This window comes from Triticum urartu, chromosome 6A (assembly GCF_056163025.1).
Source record: "Triticum urartu cultivar PI428250 chromosome 6A, HENAU_Tu73, whole genome shotgun sequence".
Lineage (NCBI taxonomy): Eukaryota > Viridiplantae > Streptophyta > Magnoliopsida > Poales > Poaceae > Triticum > Triticum urartu.
The window spans coordinates 560,334,812-560,344,813 of record NC_141878.1 but is presented as its reverse complement, the minus strand read 5'-3'; positions in this window follow the sequence as shown (position 1 = coordinate 560,344,813).

Sequence of the window (10,002 nt, the reverse complement as noted above, 5' to 3'; positions counted from 1 at the left end):
TATGTGATGAACAGTACTCTAGCCTTTTAAAAAATGTATACTTTTGTATAGTAGTACTATCGATGGATTGCTCCATGGAGCAAAAATTAAAATAAAAAAAGCTGGTACATATAGAGAGCGCTCATCGCCAAATTATGCATATAGTACTATTAAAAAGCTAGTACGTGCTTACTTGTGGTGCTAAATTCTAATAAAGAAATACTAGTAGTATGTACATACTAAAGAGTTAAAGTAACGAGAAGAAACATAACATAGTTCTGCTGGGGGCTCAGCACAACACACCCCTCAAATTAAACTAAGCACACCTCAAATTAAACTATGCAACTAATCCGGTAGACACTGCATTAGAAGTTTAGAACCATCATGAGCAACGACACTGCCACCTTACTTGGAGTACTCGTCCACGTCCTCGACTTTGGCCTTGTCCCTCTTCCTCTTGGCCGATACTTTTTTGCTTGAACCGCACACTTGGCTGTTTCTCTTCATCCAACCCTTGTAGATATTGAAACAAAGGTAGCCATCCATTGCAGCATAGTGGATGTGGTCTATATCTAGTACATTCCACTGCCATGCATGACGATGAAACGTGTAATGAGGTTTCTCCAGTTTACGGTACGAAGGATGAACCATGGCTCCTGCCAGGATCAGCATTGAAGGCTGACGAGAGGGCACCAGCCGATTCTTCTAGAGGTCGAAGGGGTTGCCTACAACAAGGCCTATCTGACCCAGGACTTCTTTGTCGTTCTTAAAGTCTACAGTAACGAATTTCACTGTTTTGTCCTTGAGGAAGTTCTTAAAATCCTGGCACTCAACTTCGGCATGGCATATGTGGTAGACCAAGCAAACGTTATGTACGCAAACCTGGATCATGGCGGGCTTCTTCCTCTCTTCGTCCTTTAGATCCTTCTCTCGTCCCAGGACTGTGGTGTACTCAACATCTATCCCAGCGACCCACTCATCCTCTGAGTTTTCGAACCTGCGTCTGAAGCGAGAAAGGCATCCTTTCACCGTCGCGGAAGAACGGGTGTAGATGACGTCAAACTCATCACCAGTGATGGTTCTAACCTTGTACTCACCGCCGATCGTGGAGATTTGGGACGCCATGGATTTGGGTGGAGGGTTAGGATTAGTGGAACTACCATAATTTGAATGGACGGGACAACTAGGAGCGAACCGCCGTAGTATTGAAGGACGTGCACGGACGAGTAGGAGCGAAATGCCAGCGTGCGAATGGCAGGGTAGTGGCTTTCCATTCTCCCATGAGCCCTTGGACCTGAGATCGAACGGCTGCATGGCGTGATTCTAGACCTATGGGTGAATATCCTATCCTGGAGGGTTATTCTCCAAATTTTCAGCAACTTAGCATGCGACCGTTTGATCTCAGATCCAAGGGCTGCCAGTAGCCCGTATCATGGTCGCGCCTACCACGACCGTCGCGTTGCTCGCTCGGTCACGCCCTTGGAGATTTAACATGGTGCGTTAGGCTATCTGATGTTGGCATGCCATACATAGTAATCACTTAGTCACTCATACTACAACAAGGTTGGCTATAAGGTTGGCTATAAGTGTATTTTTTACTCCTCTCTATCTCTTTCTTCGTACTCCCTCCGTCCCATAATATAAGAATGTTTTTGACACTAGTGTAGTGCCAAAAACGTTCTTATATTATGGGACACAGGGAGTACTAGTATTTATTGCATTTGCCAAGGAGTGACCTCTTCCAATGAAATGGTGTTGCTAAGTTTGCTTCATTTAATTAGCTATAGACTCAAAATTGTCTTTTCACCTAGGTACACGCGCTTAGCACCGTTTCTTCCTTGGGTCACCAAACTAGTCTCTATCTTCTTGATTAACTTGCCACATCAGACTTTATGCCTATGTGGCAAGCTTATGCACCTGTAGGAGCGTGTAAAAGTAAGTACAATAGTGCGCTTTACATGGCATTTTTGCATATGTGGAGGAAAGAGAGGCAAGGAAAAAGTTGAGAAGTGGGCTCTCATGCAAGAGCCAGCCTCTACTACATGGTGGAGCATTGGGAGAGGCACCTGTATGGAGGTGGTCAGGAATCGGGAGACTCACGCCGGTCGTAGCGCCGCAGTTAAAATGGTAATGGCAAGTCAAATCATGGGGCCCCACCTATCCAGCAGTAACTCGCTGTCAAATCACACAGCCCTACGTTTGCAGCAGCCTACTCCCTCGTCTTCTCGCATCTCTGTCGAACCGACTAGGCGGAACTGCCCCGCCTACCGCGCAGGAAAAGCACCGCCCTCGACTTTTAAATACTCCCTCCGATCCTAAATGGTCTGTGTATAACTTTTTGTTGTTTTTTCCTATTTAGTCTGCGCCTCAGCCAAAACAAGCACTACTTTCCTAATCTACCCTCCTCCTTCGTTTCCTAGCAATTACTCCTCTGCATGCATGCAAAGAGAAGATTTGGTGCGTGTGGGGTGGAATGAGTAGAACGAAGCAAAGGGAGGAACGAACCAATCGTTGCATGCTCATTAATCACGCATGCTCCCCCGTATCTCGTGCAGATCACACCAGCTTAAGGGCAAAGTAGTCCAAAATATTTTATCCAAAGGGCTCCTTGGTATTTGGGCTGGGAGTTATGCACAAAGAAAAGAGGAACGGAGGGAGTACAACTACATCCACTTAAGAATCCAATGATATACTTTTTGTGACATAGTAACTCATATTTAGTTAGTCAAATGGATGACCTAGAACTACGTGCAGGCCCAATAAACCGAGACGTCTAAAAAAACCGAGACGGAGAGGGTAGTTCAGCACGTATCTTTTTAGATCAATATAGTCGGGATTCACCAAGGAGCAAAACCAAGTGGTAGGCTGCTCCTGTCGTGTTGGCGTAGCAACTCAAGCAGGGTCAGTCCGCACACGAAATGGCGACACACTTAACAGGACCCCTTTGGCCGACATGTGGCTCATCCACCGTCTTCTTCCACATGCGATGCACCAAATTACAGTTCAAAGCAGCGGTTGGAATTGGAGGCACCCCGGTCATAGTGCCGCAGTAGTAGAAAATGAGCGATGAGGGGTCAAATCACAAAGCCCCACCTTTCCCGCATTAAGCTGGATGGACGAAGCAACCATCATTTCACTCTAGCGCGCAAAGAGCATAAAGGAAAGAGAAAACAATGATGTATGCGGCAGCTACCTAGGGCACCCTAGGGTAGGGGTCTCCACTACAGATCCTTTTTAAAAGCGCATTCACTAGAAATCAGCTTCTCCCTCGTCCTCTTGAAGAAAACCGATGATGAGTGCGGCGGTAGGGTTGGTAGGATGACTACGGCGTGCGGGACCACGTTGTAGTAAACAGGTTCGAGTCGACGCCTTAAATCTATGTGGGCCGCTTGGTTTTACGGGAATGAGGCAGCATTTTGGGTTCGGGGACCAGTGGAGATATAGTACGTACAAAAAATTGTGGACGTAGGTTCGACCGAAAGGCAATGATGCATGGGCCCTGCATTTTGGTATATCCGGGGCTGCGTGAAATTTGCTACTCTACTAAAAACTAGTAAGGTACACATGTATTAAACGCATGAGATTTCGAAACCAAATTATGAATAAATACACACTATAGCATGTAAAGCTTTGAGTCATATATGCATGATGTAGATGTTCGTTTAGTTCTTATAGTTCATCTCATTCAAAATCAATTAGTTTTATAAAAATGTTAAGATTCATGGGATTGTACATTGTAAATCATAAAGTAAAAAAACAAATAATGGCAATTCATTTAGAAAAAAATAATCAATTATGATACAGAGGATTCTAGAACAAAGGAGAAGTGCTTGTGTTTTGAGGTTTGTGCATTATGCTTAAGTTCAACCATGGAGTCTTCTAAATTGTACATGTGGCAGATCTGGTGGAATTTTGATGATATCCAACGGCCAGTAGTGCTCGGATTTTCCTATCTCTTCACTCTCGGGTTAGTTACATCCAGCGACCATCTTTCAAAGTTATTGGCACACTATATAGTTCTTGTGGCATAGTTGCATGTTTTGGAAAAAAGCTAGTAGTGGGTTGTACTATCTATTTAGGAATAGAAGTATACATGGAAGTTGTAGGGAAAGAGATGACCTGGAGCATCTCAATTCCTATGAGTAGGGATTGGAAAAGAGATGTCATTTGGTTCACATCATAGGAACTTTTCTATTGAATCTAGAGATGACATGTATCTCAATTCCTATGAGGATGGATTAGAAAACAGATGTAATTTGGTTCATATCATAGGAACTTTTCTATTGAATATACGCTAATGTTTATTTTCCTTTGAAATTAAGGGAGTATAGGAATCCATTCATGTGAACCAAGTGGCACTAAAGCTATAGAAATGATATCATGTTTATTTCCTTTGAAATGTGGAGTATATGAATCTATTCCTATGAACCAATTGGCTCTAAAGGAAAAAAATCCTATAAAAATCATATCATATAGAGTTCCTATGATATTCCTCGACACTAAAGGATGCTTGAAATTGCTGCGGGTGATACGGTGGTCTTTCTTTGTAGACTCCTCACCCGTCTTTATAGTTACCTCTCGAAGATGAATGAAATGATATATACATGGTATTCTACATGTGCAATTTGGTACACAAAAACTCGATTAAAGTTTGCGAGGTTCAAATTTTCAATAAAGCTATATGCATTGCATTTTGGAACGGACGGAGCATACGGAAGTTGCTAACACTCACGTGGAAGATTTGTGTGTAGGAGGAGTGGCTATTCTGTTAAATGACATGCCAAAACTGACACTGTCGGATGCCGATCTAACGGTTCTTATGGCGTTCATCAGGAAAAGGCTTGTGGCGAACGTTTGACGGATAATGATTTACGGACACATGCATTGCATTGATACGTGCCCCCCTCTCTCTCACGCACACGCACCCTCACGACACTCCCAAGTCCTCTCGCAGACTCGCACGTCACACCCACCGTCTATCTGCAGGTAGACATCACGCACATATGTGCTCTTCACACCCTACCCTCAGAACTTCTAAAAAAGAAAAGACAGCACGCACATTTTATTTTAGCTCACACGTCACACACTTATACTATTACTCTTGCGGCCAACGTTCTTTGGGCATAGTATATTGTACTCTCACGAAGAGAAGTGATGCACGCACACACTACTTCTCTCACACCCACTCAAGGTTACACGTAGGAGCGCATTTTTTTGAAGCTGGTACAACAAAATCACTCCACTATATATAAAAGCAGGAGCCTTAGCTCGTGCTTTACTAGGGTTCCTCTCGTTCACTCTCTCATGCTCTCCAGATCTAAGCAACACATAGGTGGCCACACTCTCTCTCAACTCACGGCTGGTCACAAATCCGGCCGGACAACCTCGACCAGGGCAAGGGTGTAGGTGCATCGTTCACGCTGTCGTCGGCAGCGAGAGAGGAGACCAACGGCTGCCCGCGCGTCCCGATCAGCGGCCATGCCGTTCTCTCCGAGAGAGCGCCGGCTTGGGAGGGCCTCCGACCCCTTCTTCCTCCCTGCGGTATTGTGGCCAAGATGCGGCCTTCCGACACCGTCTTTGCCACATGCCGACGACCCTCAGGTATATATTCCTTCGAAACTTGCCTTGCTCTACTCCCCCAGCTCCCTTCGTGTGGATCCTTTTCTACTTCCGTCTGCTGTTCCAAAGCCACCTAGACTTCTACTATTATTAGAAGCAAAGCTAGTTTATACAGTCGACTCAAAGAGTTGGTTCAAACAGGGAAGAAAGTGGGAAAGCTGTAGCATGAATCTAGGACTTGGTTCTAAGAGGAAACGGGGGAAAGTAGTAATATCTGTCACTGTTTAAATAACTATATTTCGTATTTGCGCAAACAGGGATGTCTGTCTCCATATCGTTTCAGGATGTCTATCTCCGTATAGTTTCTATCCGCGCAATCTAAAGAACACACCTCAGTTTTAGTACAACTGTGCAAAATGAGATGGCTATCCCTCGTTGCCTTCGTCTAACCTCCCATCTTCAAGGTGTCCCTACATTGGTAGTAACTAAGGTAGAATGACCAACGCAATCTAAAAGAAGCTGATTCGTACGTTTTACTTCCTGATTGTAGTGCAGGGACGAGCGAAAACAACTGCATCCTAGTCTGGAATGCAATTTCTACTAGTTCATCCATGGACCGAGGACTAGCTGGCACGGCTGCACGGCGTTTTTTTGGACAGGTGCGCGGACAAGAGGCATTGTGCTCTGCTTATTTCTGCAAATAGCGGTGCTTAAATTTAGTGGAATGCACAAGCATTTCAGCTGGTCAGTACACTGCATGGTTCAGTTCAGCATTCCAGCTCAGACCACAATTATAATTGGTTATTCTGGAATGAGAGAACCTAACCCTGGATGGTGGCAACAAGAAAAAACCAGAGTGAACTCCAGGAAATTTAAGCCTGCCGGGAGGCCCTTTGCTCAGAGAAGCCTTGCTTGTTTTTTCCTGATTTGTAAACTTTCTCACAACTTTGTCTTTTGCTGTGAACTAGTATATGTTTGTTATGTTCTATGAATCATTGAGATGTATAAAATTGCTTAACTTATGCTTTTCAAGTTTTTTATGAAGACGAGTTTAATGTGAGTGTTCCACATGAGCGCTGGACTAGCGTGTGAACGTTTGGAATTTATTACATTGTGGCCTCAATTAACTGCATGAACCACTATAACAAGATACATAGTTGCTTATATATCAGACAACAGATTGTTGATAGTTAGCTGGTCGATAGCCTAGTGTTGAAGCGAGCTGAGCCAATGTGTTGTGTTTTGCACAACTGCTTACAAGTGGGGTAGAACCAATAGTGTTTACAAGTACTTATGTATACGTCGGTGCACGGTTCTCGAACGAGTGCTCTATTTCATCAAAACACACACTGCTCGTATGATAAACCGTGACAACTTATGTATTACCATGCCATATTCATGAAAAAACTAGTGAGGACGCATCTGTTTCGGCAACAATTACGATGGTTCTCACATGATTCACGGGCACACAAAAGTAGCAGCAGTTCCCATAGACGGATTCAAACAGATTAGTAACCCCAGAGGGGTCGATAACAGGCAAGGTTCAGATAATTAGACACAATCCAAACTACTATTAAACACTAGCTGGGGCAACTATTTCATCCCTCGATCTAATTTGGGCTGGACATAAGACGGACCTTGCCATGAAAATCATCGGAGACAACCTTGTGGCCTTGCCACTGATAAACTTGTTTGTAGAGGCATGACACGTCATCTTCCTGCGTAAGCTTGACAAGAACAGTATGCCTCACAAACAAAGGAGTAGCTTTGAACTTCTTGTGCTTTAGTACACCCTGGACAACATGCCTGACAACAGTGAGGCTGGAATACAACTCTTCATTGGTATAACCGCAAATGGCTTCCAGGATCCAACAGCCTAAGAACTCTGTTTTCCCAGTGCGTATATTCAGGTCGTCAGGGCTCTAATTGAAACAGAAATAAATTCTGAATTACTTTTCAGTATAAGAAACACAAGTTATTTAAACCACTATGTATAGCATGGCATCGAAGCTAATAAAATTTTGCATTATTAATCACCACATACTTCCTTTTCTAAAAAAATCACAACATACTTAGATGAAAAATCACAGTCGAGATCAGCAAAGAAGGAAATCACCTTGGGCAGCTCAGCGGGGGGGGGGGGGGGGGAGGGGGGCACATCCACGAAGGGGGAAAACTGCTCCTGCAGTGCCACGGGGGCTGTAACCTCAAACGGGGCATTGACCATCTCAGTAATGGTCGTGAGCGTATCTGGGGTTGGCTCGGTGGTTTCCTCCATCTTCCTGGAGCTCTCTATCTCGTGGGGACCAGCCTCCCGCGTCTGCTCCAATATCGACAGATCTTTGCCTGGTTCTCCTTGGTCCATCATGAAACTAACGAATACTAGGAGACCACTGAAAGGAAAACACAATCGCAATGACAATGAAAAAAAGAGAGTGAGGATCTTCTACTGTTTTGCAAAAGTTTTTTTTCTCTAAACGAAAATATACCAACATCACGGATCCGCTTACCTTCCCTTCGTTCGGAGAAAAGAACAGTGGTAGATGCGAGTGTTGCCTTTCTTGAAGACAGTGAGGGAGAAGGGGATTCAGCGAAGAGTGAAATGATGGTTGCTTCATCCGTCAAACTTAGACTGTGGGGAGGTGGGGTTTTGTGATACGACGGCTCGTTACTGCCACGCTACGAGCGGGGTGACTCTCTGCCTGCATACTGCCTTCTAATTTGGTGGATGGCATTTGGGCCCGCGCCCTGCATGGCCCGCATGTTGGTGAACAAAAGTATAACGACATTCAGTAGAGGGAGACGTTTCAATGACCTAGGAGGAGCCAGAAGCGGTAGAGTATCTCCACTGTACTAGTAGTAATAGTTTTTCTGGGTAGCTGTAGAGTGTCTCCACTGTACTAGTAGTAATTGTTTCTCTGGGCCCAACATAAAACAACCCATCCACAGTAGTAAATAGAAAAATCAATTCAAAAGCCCATATGAGTGTGACTGCCGAAAACAGTGCTGGAGTTAGATGTTGTTGCCCTTTTCAATCTGGTTTTTTTTCTAAACCTGATTAACAATTAACCCTCATGCTTTTGTACAGTTTGTAAGCTGGAGTTAGATGTTCCTGCCCTTTTCAACTCGGCTATGACTGTCATATTTTCTTTGAAACAAGGCAAATTGCTTGCCATTCGTTTAATTTAGAGTAAAATATTGTAACAAATCCCAACCAAGGGAAATAACATCACTCTCGCTGGCTGCTTGAGCTCACTGTGCATTACAGAAGCCAAGTGATTAGCCCCCACTAGCACCCACAAACTTATTTCGAACTAGCACATCAAATGGGCTATAAATTTTCATAGGAAAGGCTGCATGACCGTGATAGATTTGGATTCTGACATTTGGGACCCACGAGGAAATAGTTTATCCAAGGTGGTGTCGACTTACTAGCCAGTCAACAAACGATTCTGCCTACCAGCCGTTGGATTGACATCCAACATCTGTCGTGTATCTTCTATCTCTTGTCTTCTTCTTCCTCCAGCCGCCCAAACCAAACCACCCCCTCGGCTCCGCCTACTCCCGCCTCCCATGGCTGGCTGCGCCTCCGCCGCCCTAATGTACGTACCCTCCAACGTTGGCCAGTCCCTCCCTCTATTCCCCCACACGTCCTGTTATTCTCCGGCGATGTCAGCCCCAACATGCACCCACGCCCGAACCAGTCAACCCTCGTACTCCCCTCCGCCTGTGACTGGACCGGCGCATCTTCAACGGCTCATGTCCGTTCCGTCCGAGGCCTCGCCGTCGTCCTCTGCCTTGCGGCCTTGGTTTGCTCGCCGTGCACGGTGCGCCGCCCTCTTGCGTTGTCAATGTCGTCAACAACCGAGAGGAACAAGGAGATGAATATACGTGGAGAGGATGACAGTAGGGACCCACCAGCGCATGGCAGTACGCAAGCAAGTGCCACTATAGTACAAGCCCAAAAATATGGTTCCTCCTAATGGTTGGACATCTGGGGCTCACGCATTATCAACGTAGTCAATAAACGAGAGAATTACACTACGAGCGGCTGACAATAGGGACCCAGCAAGTCGCGCAATTTTTTTGAGGAACAAGCAGTTGTTACTTATACTAGTTTTAGCGACGGATCAGGGTAACAACGGGGCTGTGCCGGGGCTGTGGCATGTTGTACCCATATCACATGCCAAGTTAGAGTAAGGACCTTGTGGGGCGAACAGGATTCATCATCTTTCTGCAAGTCTTCTGAAGAACTGCCTTTACATGTTCCATCATATTGGGTATCATTGACATCAAGTTTATTGGCCTTTACATTGCTCCGTGAGGTTCTTGTGGATATATCAGTGTGTGCAATTACATCTGACATGCATGGAAGACAACTAGTAGTTAGATTTATGTAATGAGTGCCTGTAGGAGACGACATAAATAGTGGGACTGGGGTTAACTAGCAGCAACAGGTCTCAT